This window comes from Manis javanica, chromosome 5 (genome assembly GCF_040802235.1).
Source record: "Manis javanica isolate MJ-LG chromosome 5, MJ_LKY, whole genome shotgun sequence".
Lineage (NCBI taxonomy): Eukaryota > Metazoa > Chordata > Mammalia > Pholidota > Manidae > Manis > Manis javanica.
The window spans coordinates 54,868,565-54,884,222 of record NC_133160.1 but is presented as its reverse complement, the minus strand read 5'-3'; positions in this window follow the sequence as shown (position 1 = coordinate 54,884,222).

The window sequence follows — 15,658 nt, the reverse complement described above, 5'->3', positions numbered from 1 at the left end:
TGAGCAGCTAATTAAGTGTAAACCCCCAACAGCTACAACTGCCCTTATCAGGCAGGCGCTCTCATCACTAGAAGCCTTCAGGCTCCTGCCGTAATTGGCCCAGCCAGGTATCAGAAAACTAGAGAGAGCCTCTCTTCCCCAAAGACTACCAAATTATTCAAATTAGCCAATCTATAGGAGCTTTCGAATCCTAGCTAACCCCATTCCTCTTGCTGCATGTGAGCTTCCCTAGAGCTCCAGATTGCTGTTACTTAGTCTTCAGTTGGAAGTGCCTGTGTGACCTTGCACAGCAGCCTTCTTTTGTTTGGAGATGTATAAACAGTTCTCAAGTTCACCTATCTGAGTGTCAGTGCATCGTGTCCACTATCAAGAGAATCTTTAAATCTTATAAAACATATATTGTGGATAAACGTGTGATGAAAAAATGCACATTAAGTATCTCTTGGTCTACCTGGGAACCAAATGATGAGGGATCTATGATAATGAGTAGCCATCATCTACTAAATGCTATTATATGCAAGGAATGTCACATGGATCATTATTATGCCTTCAAATAAACTTGAAATTTTGACACTACTATCATTCCATCTTATAAACCAATTATATTTTAGAGTTACTGTAATTGTTAAGAGGTGGGAGAGAGAAAGGCAGAAAGAGAGAAAATACTTAAACACTGATAAACATTTGGAAATGGGCTGGGGAGATTTTGGAGAAGATTCTATGATGATAGGGTAGACACTTCTACATAATCATCAAGTCCCATTTTACTTCCTTCTGGACACACAGGTAGCCTAAATTTTCCATCCATCATACAGCTAGGTATAGCCATGAACAGAGGTCTAGTTAGCAAAATTATGTCAAAAAATATGTATATTATTCTAAGGTTAGTCCAAAAAAGCGACTGAATAGTAAACTTCTGTGCCTTCTACCCCTGCTGACATCATGGAGGGAGATACCACTCTCAGTGACCTTGGGAGCCAAAAGTTAAATTTGGAGACAAAAGATATAGGAATCTGCATTTTTCAGTCAATATTGCAGAAGGACCTTTAAGCACAAATACGTGTTTTTGACTATGATGACTGACAAGTAAATTATATTGAATGAAACGGTTAAGTTTGAGGGATTTATTAGTTGTGTCAACTAAGTTATAAACTGACATCTCTATTAAGATAAATTACTTCCAGTAGTTTGGCTTAGTGACCAGGGATTATAGTTGGGCTACAAATCTAAATAGGAAATACTAGAAGATATAAGAGAGTTGATACATTTGGGGAAAGGTAATAGTTGTAGCTTGAGACATGCAGAGATTAAAAAGGTTTGAGATATCTAAACAGGTGTCTCATGAGACAATAGGATGGCAGCTGATGGAGAAAAAATAAGACACCTCTGGAAAAGAGATTTTGATCTGATTATCAGTAACACTAAGTCCATATTTCAGGAAAAGGCAGGTAGAATATAAGATGACCTTAACGAGAATAATGTTAGATAAAAAAAAAAGATTAAAACCAAGACAAAGACGCGAGGAACCTCCAAGACCAGTGGTGATAAACTATTCAGTTAATTTACTTTAAAATAGTCTGTATCTTGTTTATGTCTAAACACCACCAACATAAACAAAAGAGCAGTGGGAGCTCAAAGCCACAGGAGCAAAGTTAAATGGAGTAGAAATAAAGCTTTGATGTTTCCAAAATAAAGGCATTCACTACATTAAATAAGGGACAACTATTTTGCAGGGAAAGTAACACTGAGCATTGTATACATTAGAATTTTAGGTATCAATTATGGGAAATTGTATTCTGATCAGAGATTAGCAGGTTGGGAAATAAGCATACATGTAGTAACTGGTCATCTACGATGAAACAAAGCTAAGTGGTACGTTTACACCCTGTCGTTCTAGCTGCTTCTGTAACCTAGACGGAATCATTCTTTTAAATATATTGTCCTGGGTTAATACTGAAAGCAAAAACTTTTTAACTACCTAAAAAAAGAAAAACAGATTCAAAGAAAGTCACTTTAGTAGGAATTTCATGGCAAATTCATCAGACGACCTTAACTCAATCTTAGAAATTATTATTACTTTGTAAAACTGACAATATACCATGCTTCATAGTGATACTTAAATTGAGAAATGACTCAGGAAAATAATGAACAACAAATGTTATTCATAAATGCTAATGAATCAAGTATTTGACTAACAACCCAATATCTAAAACATTTATAGAAAGAATTTATCTTAATGCCACAATCAACTAACAGGACATTTTCGTGATTTACTAAGTATTTGTTGTATTATTCATTAATTATGCTGTTAGCAATAAAGATAATCTTATTTTCTTAATGTTATTACTAGAGAACATTATGTGCCTACACAGTGCCTAAAACTTGAGAGTTCACCAAATATCTGTTAAATAAATTAATATAGGACAAAGTATAAAAGAACTATCATGTCTTTGTATCCAAAAATCCAGTTCTTACTTACTTTAACCTTGCCTTTCTTCTTCCTTCTATTGATCCCCAGAACTCTCTTTAATCTTTAGCAGATATTACTGCTTCCCTGAGTTCTAAAGCAGAAAATATCTAAGGAACACCTCTTAGCTTACTTTGATTTCAAAATGTGTTCTATTAGCCAAAGACAATTTAACTCAGGGCACCTCTTCTGGTAGGAATAAAAGAAAATGATACAAAATCACAGTTTTAAGAATAAAATTGGCAGCATAAAAATTGAAGCTTTGTTCAAAAGGAAAGAGCACAGATATTTTAAGACAAATACAATTTATTTTTCCAAATATTATACTTCAAAAAGGAGAGGAAAAGAGAAGTTTTAAACTTCATGGCTTTTTTGGCATCACTTCTTCACTGGCAAAAATATAGCTCAAGACATTATTGGTAAGTGTTGAGAATGGCAAGCCATAAAATTCGAGAAGTTTTATTTTCAAATTCTTGGAGAAGACACGATATTTGGCAAGCAATTGCTAACCCTTTGGAGTTTTCCTTCTGGTAGCTAAACAAGATGTACTGAAGGGGAAATAAATAGGCTGACAGCAATATACATCTATTAACAATAACACATACCCATGTTTCCAATACTGTACAATCGACATTTAAAGTGGCAGAATAAACACCCGGGCCTCACTAGTAGGCATCTTACCAAACACATACTGTTTCTTAATGTTTTACTCTTTTACAGCATTAAAGAATAAATGTCTAATCACAGTAGCATTTAAATAGCACCCTGTTCAGTTATATCTCAATTGTAACACAAAGTGTAAGAATATATTCCTCAAAATCAAGGCATTTTTATCCCCCCTCATTTTATCCCATGTCTCTGCACACATTCCACCATGGCAGTGCCAGTCCATAGTTACATAATGTCCTCAATAGCTGAACATTTTAGAGGAGTTAACTTGATTTTCTAAAATGTGTTACAGAAAGGTTTATGATTTAGAATGTATTTATAAGATACACAAATCCATAAAATTCCCCAAATTTTTATAGAGGATTTCAGCCACCATTCTAATCAGACACTTGTTACTCTTTTCGTGGCCATCACCGACTCCCATGCATGTTACCCTATGGCATGGCAAAGCTTTATTTTGGAAGACATTACAAATAAAAAGCCTCCATAGAAAACAAATCATCATGAACTAAACTTTGTTGTTCTGATCTTCAAACAAACCTTGATTCAAAACATCACAGATGTGGACTGTTAAAAAAAAATCACACTACTTGAGATATATAAAAGACTTTGGTAAAAAGAAACATGTGAGGGAAGCATTTCTTGTTCAAAGAATCTCATTTCCTAGACATAAAAGGCCCTTTAATTTTCTCCAAATGAATGCCAGTTCTAGTGTATTTTATTAGTACCTTCACTGCTATTAGATCTTGAAATATAATAAAATGACCTAATATGGGATCCCTAGAAACATTTACTTGACTCCCCAGCAAGCTGCATGAGCCCAATATTGGATGTTTTCCAAGAATGTTGCTTAGTAACTCTTGGGGAGATTTATTTAAAAGAATTTCATCTGAATATGTGAATCCATCTCTTTTGTAATGATTATCTGAAATAACATGTCAGTGTTTTCCCCTCTTGAATCCATGTTAGTCATTCTCTGAAGGTGGATTAGATTCTAGCAACTTCTCTGAACACCTGGGAGGAGTAAGCCTTGGCTCCTTGCCATTATTACAGATACATTTATCTTCTGTCCACCTAACTAATAAGTTCATATTCAGAAATCCCTATATGATATAAGGTGTTAAATGACAGTAGGCCACCCAGTGTGAAATAATGTCTACAGTAATCACCATGAGGCACAGTATGCAAAAAAAAAAAATTGTTTCACCAAAGAAGCTGTCATCTTAAATTAATATAGTGTAAAATGGAAGAGCACAGATGTTTTGGTATCTTGTTTATAATTAAAGCTAAGAACATAACACTGGGTCCTAGTGTTCATGTTGTGATGGTGACTTCAACTCAGCAGGGAGAAAGTGCTTGGATAGCATGTACAGAAAAAATGTACCTATCACTCAGCTTTTTGTGACTCTGAAAAACAGTTCAAGACTTCATTATGGATCCAGTAACTACTGCTGCCAGATACAAGTAGCTTCACTCCTACTCAGAACAGGCATAGGGCTTTTTGTTCCCTTTTTGCTGTACTCCCATTCCCATCACTTTGACTGCTCTGAAACCACAGCCAAGGGAATGAAGAGTGAACTTGGTCCCACTGGAAGGCGAGAGAAAGAATGTTTAGAACAGGATTATTCCTCATAGGTTAGTTAGATCTAGACTGCATTTAAAACGGATACATTATAAACTGTTCAACAGTGACACTTGTCAATTTCTATCTACTGTATTCCATATTCTGTAATGGAACCCACTTAAGCTTGAATTGGGACCATTATAAATTTCTTCATCATCCTTATCTCTAGAAAGGTAGACCTGCTGCCCCAAATAAATAATCATATGTTCAATCCTGGAGTTCCTGTTTTCTCCTCCCATGTCATTGGATGCTGCTGTAATTCCCCAATGATGCTTTGATTTTAGCCACTATGTTTTGAACTTGCTGAAATTCACACCTTTCCAGAATATAAGCAACAAAACTTGAGGGGTATCCTTCTGCAGGGTTAAAGCTGCACCGTTCCGACCTCCTGCTGTGGGGAAAATAATTGAGCAGAACTTCATCTGCTATGATCTGAATCCACCAACAAGTTCACACAGAGGCCATCCTGCCTGTGAGCTGATCTCAGACAATGACTGAGTCTGGAGAGGATACAGAGGCAGGCCCATTTCTATAAGATTCCGTGCAAGGCACTACATTTACATGAAGGCAGAGGGCAGCTGATGGCAACTGAATTTTGCAAACAACCTCCACAGAACACCAATAAAAGATCAAAATTAAATACTGTGGTTCTCTTTAGGTTCTGTTAGGCAACTCAGCAGAATTGAAGATTTATTTTTCTTTAAGTAATGTGAGAAATCAATTTTTAAAGACAGGCTTGTCTGATTCTGGTTTAGAATTATTTATATTTGTAAAGTCAGTACCTAATACCTTTTTAAGGAAAGAGCAGGGCCCAATAAATGTTATCAAACAAATGTTCACTGAATTAACTGATATCAAATTTTTAAACATCTACTTTTGGTGAAAATTAACAGCAACATTGTGCATATCAGATTAAATTTCATGTAGACAATCACATAGGGTTTCATTTATAAAAGAATATGTTGAAAAAATAGATAAAAATAAATAATACTAGAAAAAACATAACATAAGGTAAGCACATAAAAACATCCTCAGTTTTAATGAGAAATATAAATAAATATATAAAAGATATATTTGATGTATTTGCCACCTATCACATTAGCAAAGGTGATAAAGGATCAATGCATAGTGACTAGGAAAATAAATGGAAGTAAGACACTTTATACATTTCTGAAGTCATACAACCTCTTTCAGGAGGGTAATTTGACAATATCAAATTTTCAAATATACTTTCCTCTAAGTATAGAGCAACTCAAAATAAAAATATACGTGACAGGAGTTCAATTCTCAAGATGGCAGCATGAGTAGGGTAGTGGAAATCTCCTCTGAAAACCATATATATTTTTGAAAATACAGCAAATAACAACTATTCCTAAAAGAGAGACCAGAAGATACAGTACAACAGCCAAGCTACAACTACATCTGCAAGAACTCAGCATCTCAAGAAAAGGGTAAGATACAGAGCAGTGACTTAGCAGGACCTGAGCACTCCCCCCACCCCCAGCTCACCGGCAAGAGGAAAAGAATCAGAATGGGGAGGGAGTGGAAGCACAGGACTGCTAAATAACCAGCCCTAGTAATGTGCACTGGGAGCACAGACACACATTGCCTGGTGTACTGGATACTAGAGAAACAGTAAAACATCTGAGACTAAGCCTGCAAACAGATTCCCACAGCCGGTTGCCCTGGAACAAAAGAAAAACGGGTGTTTTCAAAGCCTTAAAGGGACAAGAGTTTAACAGGTGGACAAAATCGTCCTGGCAAACTCAGCTCAGCAGACTGGGAACTTTAAGGAACTTCAGGCTCCCTAAACCCTCGGTGGCAATGCAGCACTGAAGCCCCTCACGGTGATAAGCAGCCTGCCGTTCATAAACCCCTACCAGCACTGCAAGCTAAATGGCTGATCCATCATTGCTGTGGAGCAACTGGGGAGCAGCCCCGTCCACAGCAAATACAGAGGCTTCTCCCAATGTGTGGCTAACAGGCCAGACCCAGAGGCTGCCCCCTGCCCACAGGTGACCGACACAGGCAACAGAGACTGGTACAGAGTCCAGAAGGCACAAAGAAGCTTTATTCTCACAGTGAACATGTGCTGCTCGCTTGCAACCTCCACCAATGCCCTAGGCCTTCCTGAGGTCCGCCCACAGCAACTCGGGGGATGAACCCAGAGGCTGACCTCTGTGCGCGGCTGACAGGTACAGCCAATGGGGAGTCCAGAAAGCACATAAGTGCTCTGATCTTGAAGGAAACACACGCTGATCATCTGCAGCCACCGCCAGAGCCCTGGGCCATCCCGAGGACCGCCATGCCTGCGACACCTCACAGGATCAACCCAGAGGTTGCCCCCTGTGCATGGATGACTGGCACAGGCAAAAGAAACCAACATGGAGTCCGCAAAGCATGTAGGGGCTCTGTTCCTGTGGTGAACACAAGCCAATCGCTTGCAACCAATGCCAGTGCCCTAGGCGATTGTAAGGGTCACCCCATCCACAGCAGCTCAGGGGATTAACCCAGAGGCTGCTCTGTGTGTGTGGTTGCCTGGCAAAGGCAGTGGAGACAGGTGAGGAGTCCCGAAAGGACAAAGGGGCCATTATTGTGGGAGAACAGATGCTGCTCACCTGCACCTCCCGCTAGTGCTCTAGGCCAACCTTAGGGTCACCCCACTCACTGCATCTCAGAGGATTAATCCAGAGGCTGCTCACTGTGTATGGTTGACTGGCACAGCCAGCAGAGATGGGCAATGCGACCAGCAAGCAGGAAGGGACTTTGTTCTCCCACCTGACACATGTGTCACTCACCGGCGATCACTTCCATTGCCATGAAAAGGCAGAAGAACCTTGTTCAGTCCAAAATCCCTCGAACATGAGAGAAGGGGGCCTGATGAGACCAAAATCACTATTCTTCCTGAAAAAAGTTAAAAATAAAAGTCATAAGCATGCTGTTGGAACTACAGAGAAATGTGCAAAAGATGAATTCCGGAGGCAGATAACAGAAATGAAACAAACAATGGAAGGATTTAAGAGGAGACTGGATGAGGTGGAAGAGACTGTTAATGTAACAGAGAACAGGAATACAGAGAAGCTGAGGCAGAGAGAGATAAAAGGATTTCTAGGAATGAAAGAATATTAAGAGATATATTGTGTGTGACCAATCCAAAAAGAACAATATTTGTGTTATAGGGGTGCCAGAAGAAGAAAAGAGAGAAAAAGGGATAAAAAGTGTATTTGAAGAAATAATTGTTGAAAACTTCCCCAAGCTGGGGAAGGAAATAGTCTCTCAGACCATGGGAGCCCACAGATCTCCAAACACAAGTGACCCAAGAAGACAATACCAAGACATATATATAATAATTAAAATGGCAAAGATCAAAGACAAGGATATAGTATTAAAAGCAGCCAGAGACAGGAAAAAGATCACTTACAAAGGAAAACCCATGAGGCTATCATCAGACTTCTCAGCAGAAACCTTACAGGCCAGAAGAGAATGGCATGATATATTTAATGCAATGAAACAGAAGGGCCTCAAACCAAGAATACTGTATCCATCATGATTATCATTTAAATTTGAAGGAGGGATGAAACAATTCCCAGATAAGCAAAAGTTGAGGGAATTTACATCCCACAAACCATCTCTACAGTATATTTTAAAGGGACTGCCCTAGACAGAAGCACTCCTAAGGCAAAACAGATGTCACCAGAGAAAATAAAACCACATCAAAGAAAGTAGACCAACCAAATACTAATTAAATGCAAAATTAAATCAGCTATTCACAAAATCAGTTGAGGGAAAAACAAAAGAGTACAGAATAATAAACCTAACATATAAATAGTGGAGGAGGAAGAAAAAGAAGTGTGAGAAATAAAGAATCATCAGACTGTGTTTACAATAGCATAATAAGAGAGTTAAGTTAGAAGGTTAGATAGCAAAGAAGCTACCCTTGAATCTTTGGGAAACATGAATCCAAAGCCTGCAATGGCAATGAGAACGTATCTGTAGATAGTGACCCTAAATGTAAATGGACTGAATGCACCAATTAAAAGACAAAAAGTGATAGAATGGATAAAAAAGCAAGACCCATCTTTATGCTGCCTACAAATGCCTCACCTCAAACCCAAAGACACACACAGACTAAAAGTGAAGGGATGGACAAAGATATTTCATTCAACTAATAGGGAGAAAAAAGCAGGTGTTGCAGTATTGTATCAGACAAAATAGACTTTAAACAAAGAAAGTAACAAGAGATAAAGAAGGACATTACATAACGATAAAGGGGCCATTCAAACAAGAGGATATAACCATTATAAATATCTATGCACCCAACACAGGAGCACCTACATATGCAAAATAAACACGAACAGAATTAAAGGAGGAAATAGAATGGAATGCATTCATTTTAGGAGACTTCAACAGACCACTCACTCCAAAGGACAGGTCTACCAGACAGAAAATTAGTAAGGACACAGAAGCACTGAACAACACACTAGAACAGATGGACCTAACAGACACCTAGAGATCTCTACACCCAAAAGCAGCAGGATTCTTCTCAAGTGCACATGGAACATTTTTCAGAATAGACCACATACAAAGCCACAAAAAAAGCCTCAGTAAATTCAAAAAGATTGAAATTCTACCAACCAATTTCTCAGATCAAAAAGGTATAAATCTAGAAATAAATTATACAAAGAAAACAAAAAGGCTCACAAACACATGGAGGCTTAAAAACATGCTCCTAAAAAAGTAATGGATCAATGACCAAATTAAAACAGAGATCATGCAATATATGGAGACAATTGAAAACAACAGCACTATGCCCCAACTTCTGTGGAACACAGCGACAGCAGTTCTAAAAGGAGAGTATATAGCAATCCAGGCCTATTTAAAGAAGGAAGAACAATCCCAAATGAAGTCTAAAGTCACAGTTATTGAAACTGGAAAAAGAAGAACAAATGAGGCCCAAAGTCAGCAGAAGGAGGGACATAATAAAGATCTGAGGAGAAATAAACAAAATTGAGAAGAATAAAGCAATAGAAAACATTAATGTAACCAAGAGGTGTTATTTGGGAAAATAAACAAAAGAGATAAATCCCTAGCCAGACTTATGAAGAAAAAAAGAGAATCTATACGCATAAACAGAATCAGAAATGAAAAAGGAAAAATCACTATGGACACCACAGAAATACAATGAATTATTAGAGAATACTATGAAAATCTATATGCTAACAAACTGGATAACCTAGAAGAAATGTGGAACTTTCTAGAAAAATACACTTTCTAAAACTGACTAACAAGAAACAGAAAATCTAAACAGACCAATTACCAGCAACGAAATTGAATCAGTAATCAAAAAATTATGCAAGACCTAAACACCCAATCCAGATGGATTCACTGCTGAATTTTATCAGACATTTAGAAAAGACATAATGCCCATTCTAATTAAAGTTCTCCAAAAAACTGAAGAAGAGGGAATACTCCCAAACTCATTCTATGAAGCCAGCATCATTCAAGTACCAAAACCAGGCAAAAACAACACACAAAATTCCTACAGACCAACATCCCTGATGAACATAGATGCAAAAGTACTCAACAAAATATTAGCAAACCAAATTCAAAATACATCAAGAAGATCATGCACCATGATCAAGTGGGACTCAACTCAGGGATGCAAGGAGAGTACAACATTTGAAAATCCATCAAAATCATCCACATCAACAAAAAGAAGGACAAAAACCACAGGATCATCTCCAAAGATGCTGTAAAAGCATTCAACAAAATTCAACATCCATTCATAATAAAAACTCTCAACAAAATGGGTGTAGAGGACAAGTACCTCAGCATAGTAAAGACCATATATGACAAACCCAAAGCCAACATTATACTTAACAGCACGAAGCAGAAAGCTTTTCCTTTAAGATTGAGACCAAGGCAAGGATGCCCACTCTCCCCGCTTATATTCAACATAGTACTGGAGGTCCTAGCCACAGCAATCAGATAACACAAAGAAATAAAAGGCGTCCAGATAGGTAAGGAAAATGTCAAACTGTCCCTGTTTGCAGATGACATGATATTGTACATAACGAACCCTAAAGAATTCACTCCAAAACTACTAGATCTAAAATCCTAAATCAGTAAAGTTGCAGGATACAAAATTAGTACACAGAAATCTGTTGCATTCCTGTATACTAATGATGAACTAGAAGAAAGAGAAATCAGGAAAACAATTCCATTCACAATTGCAGCAAAAAGAATAAAATACTTAGGAATAAACCTAATCAAGGAAGTGAAAGACCTATACCCTGAAAACCACAGGACACTCTTAAGAGAAATTAAACAGGACACTAATAAATGGAAATTCATCCCATGCTTTTGGGAAGGAAGAAGTAATATTGTCAAAATGCCCATCATGTCTAAAGCAATCTACAGATTCAAAGCAATCCCCAGCAAAATACCAACAACATTCTTCAATAAACTGGAACAAATAGTTCTAAAATTCATATGGAACCACAAAATACCCCAAATAGCCAAAGCAAACCTGGGAAGGATGAATAAACCTTGCCAACACATAAGTTTAGTGAATTTATTTGCATAAAGAATAAAAACTTCCTTCCCAACTTCAGTCTCTACTACAAAGCCACAGTAATCAAGGCAATTTGGTACTGGGACAAGAACAGACCCATAAACCAGTGGAACAGAATAGACAGTCCAGATATTAACCCAACATATATGGTCAATTAATATATGATAAAGGAGCCATGGATATGCAATGGGGAAAAGACAGCCTCTTCAAGAACTGGTCTTGGCAAAACTCGAGAGAATGAAACTGGATTATTGTCTAACCCCATAAACAAAAGTAAACTCAAATGGATTAAAGACCTGAAAGTAAGTTACAAAACCATTAATATTGTCAAAATGGCCATCCTACCTAAAACAATCTACAGATTCAATCAATACCTATCAAAATACCAACAGCCTTCTTCAATGAACTGGTAAAAATAGTTTTAAAATTCATATAGAACCACAAAAGACCCGAATTACCAAAGCAATTCTGAGAAGGAAGAATAAAGCTCAAAGACCTGAATGTAAGTCATGAAACCATAAAACTCTTATAAAAAAGCATAGGCAAAATTCTCTTGGACATACACATGAGCAACTTGTTCATGAACATATCTCCCCAGGCAAGGGAAACAAAATAAAATCAACAAGTGGGACTATATCAAATTAAAAAGTTTCTGTGCAGCAAAGGATATCATCAGTAGAACAGAAAGGCATCCTACAGTATGGAGAATATATTCATAAATCACATATCCAATAAGGAGTTGACATACAAATTGTACAAAGAGCTCATAGCTCATGCACCTCAACCAACAAAAAGCAATAATCCAATTAAAAACTGGTGGAGAAGCTAAACAGACACTTCTCCAAAGAAGAAATTCAGATGGCCAACAGGCACATGAAAAGATGCTCCACATCGCTAATCATTGGAGAAATGTAAATTAAAACCACAATGGGATATCACTTCATACCAGTTAGGATGGCCAACATCCAAAAGACAAAAACAAAGAATGTTGGGGAAGATGTGGAGAAAGGGAAACCCTCCTACACTGCTGGTGGGAATGCAAATTAGTTCAAACATTGTGGAAAGCAGCAGGGAGGTTCCTCAGAAAACTAAAAATAGAAATACCATTTGACCCAGGAATTCCACTCCTAGGAATTTACCCTAAGAATGCAGGAGTCCAGTTTTAAAAAAGACAGATACACCCCTATGTTTATTGCAGCACTATTTGCAATTGCAAAGAAATGGAAGCAACCTAAGTGTCCATCAATAGATGAATGGATAAAGAAAATGTGGTACATATACACAATGGAATATTATTCAGCCACAAGAAGGAAACAGCTCCTACGATTTGCAACAACATGGATGGAGCTAGAGGGTATTATGCTCAGTGAAATAAGCCAGGCGGAGAAAGACAAGTACCAAATGATTTCACTCATATGTGGAGTGTAAAAACAAAGGAAAACTGAAGGAACAAAAGAGCAGCAGAATCAGAATCTAATTATATTTTTATAATTATGATTATACTTATTACGGCATTATACTTATGTTTGTAGATTTGTTCCCATTTTGTGAGCTTCTTTTCTTATTTGTATTTTGATAATTTTTGGCTCTGACATTGAGCAGAAAATGCACTTCAATAATTAAAACAAAATATGGTGACTCACATGTCACACTTGACTGATGTATATCTATATATTGTTAATGTAGTTTGTGTTTGTATACATGTGCATGAATACACTTTCATATATATATTTCTATATACATGTACAAATCAAGTATTTTTAAGTGTTTGATTTTATAATAAAACAGGTGGATTTCCCATGGACACAAAATATTCTAAAAATTGCTGCTTCATGCTTTTATGCTCTTTCTAAGTAATGCCTTGTCATGCCAAAATAAAAATTTACTACTACTCTTGTCTAGAAGTCAGCCAGCCCATGAACATAGATTTATAGAGTCAAGGGATTTATTGAAATAGTCATTCCTTATGGTCAATTTTCAATCTCTGCTTCCCTTTCAATGATTAAAACGATTTCATTGCCACCTATGTTTCCAATTTACTCAGGGATACCTCAGAAGACCTCAACAGCCCTGTTGGCAATCATCCAATCTGAAGGCAGAGATAAATGATCCACTGTGTGTTGCTATGGAGTTCTAATGCAGAAACTGACAGGCTGTGGAAGTTGCTCATTTCACAGTGGAAGTATTACACTTCTCTGTGCATCTTCTTTTTCCCTCCATAAAAATGATGATTTGTGCATAATTGAAGGAATATCATTTCAACACTGTGGCTGGAATTTTGAAAATCTCAAACAACTTGTATTTTTTTTCAGTATACTACTTATTCTTTTTTTTTAAATTTCTGGGTGTTAGGAAGGAATAAGTATTTTGGGTTTTTCTTTCATAAGTGTTCTTGAAGAGAGCAGTTCTCTACTTCACATGCCAGATGGAGTAGCAGCAAATTGAATTTATTGGCAAGGAAAAAAGGGGGATACTGTAAATTATTCCAAAGTGGAGGCATGTCAGGGGAATCCCTGGGGAAATGGCCAAGAACATATTGTAGAAGAAAGTGGAACCAGGATATTTATAAGTTGTTTTTCCTCAGTTGATAAAAGGAAAGACAGATTCAAAGACTTAATGAAATATATGAGAATCTGGGTAATATTGTGAGGAACTATGTAAACTGAATGGTGTCCTTGTAATATTTATGGAACCTAGACAAAAAGATTTGAAAATTCCTGGTTGAAATAGGTTCAACCAGAACTAGGAAATTTCAAACACATAGACTTTTTCTATTCACTATTACTATACTCCTTGCCAACACAAAAGTTGAGTGAATTTCTCTTCACAAAGAATAAAATAATTCATTGACAGTATTACAAGAAAAATGACGTGCTATGTAAACTGTGATGAATAGAACACATTTGCCTTACTTTATTTTCAAACTGACCTCTTTTTAAAAGAATAGTACAGTTTCTTCTATCATTGGAAAATAGGTATCCCGAGTAATTGCCTATACTATATCATGAGAGATGATACAATACACAGCCTCTACTATCAGTTAGCGTAGCTATAAGCAACCTGAGCTGAACATTAAAACAGGAAAAGAGAAAATGTTAGGGTTTATGTCAAAATTCTCATTTTGAGAATGAGCTCTCTGAACTTCAAAAACTGAAGGAATATACCTAGTTTCAAATAACTAATAAATAATATATTGGGGACTTAAACCTATCTGTTTGATTCTAATGGTTATGTGTTTTTTAACTATGATACATTGCCATTCCCATGAAATTGTTGGAATTAATTTTTTCTGGAATGTTGCAAAAAGTGCTTTCTATACTAAGTGAGAGAAATTACATTACCATTTTTGACCTTTCATATTTTTGGACATTTTAAAATTAGCTCCTCTAATGTTATGTTTAAATATTTATCTTCTACTTTGCACAGGAATTATTTATTTATTTATTTATTTATTAACACATATTTTTTATGACAGTGGGCTTTACTTTTTAATTGGGCTTCATTTTTTAATTGAATTTACTTATTTATTTGCTTATTTCTGATATACTTTTATTGAAATGCAGTTGATATACAGTATTATATTGGTTTCAAGTATACAACATAGTAATTCAATGAATGCTCACCTCTACTAGTGTAGTTACTACCTATCAACATAGAAAGATGTTACAAAACTATTGACTATATTATCTATGCTATACTTTCATACTTGTGACGAATTTATAATTGAGATTTTGAGCCTCTTCATCCCTTCATCTATTGCACCCCTCATCCCAAACCTCCTTCCCCATATTACCCACCAGTTACTTCTCAGTGTCTGCCAGTCTGTTGCTCTTTTGTTCATTTGTTCTGTTCTTAGAATTCCATACATAAGTAAAATCATATGGTATTTGTCCTTTCCTAGGACAATCTCTAGGTCATCTCTAAATGACCCTCTAGGTCCATCCATGCTGTCATATATGGCAGGATTTCTTTCATTTTTATGGCTGAGTAATATATTTATTTAAATATATATATATAAAATCATTTATTTTACATATACATATATATATGTACTACTTCTTTATCCATCCAGCTCTTAATGGACACTTAGCTTCCATATCTTGGCTATTGCAAATCATGTGGCAATAAACAGAGGGGTACATATCTTTTCAAATCAGGGCTTTTGTTTTCTTTGGGTATGTTTTCCAGTCTACATGAGAGATGTTGAATTTTCTACCTAATTTGTTCATATCCTTTATTTGTTTCATGGAATCCTTACTCCCATAAAACAAAGAGTTTTATGGAAACTATTATTCCCTCATAATCACTTATTTCAGCACTTTTT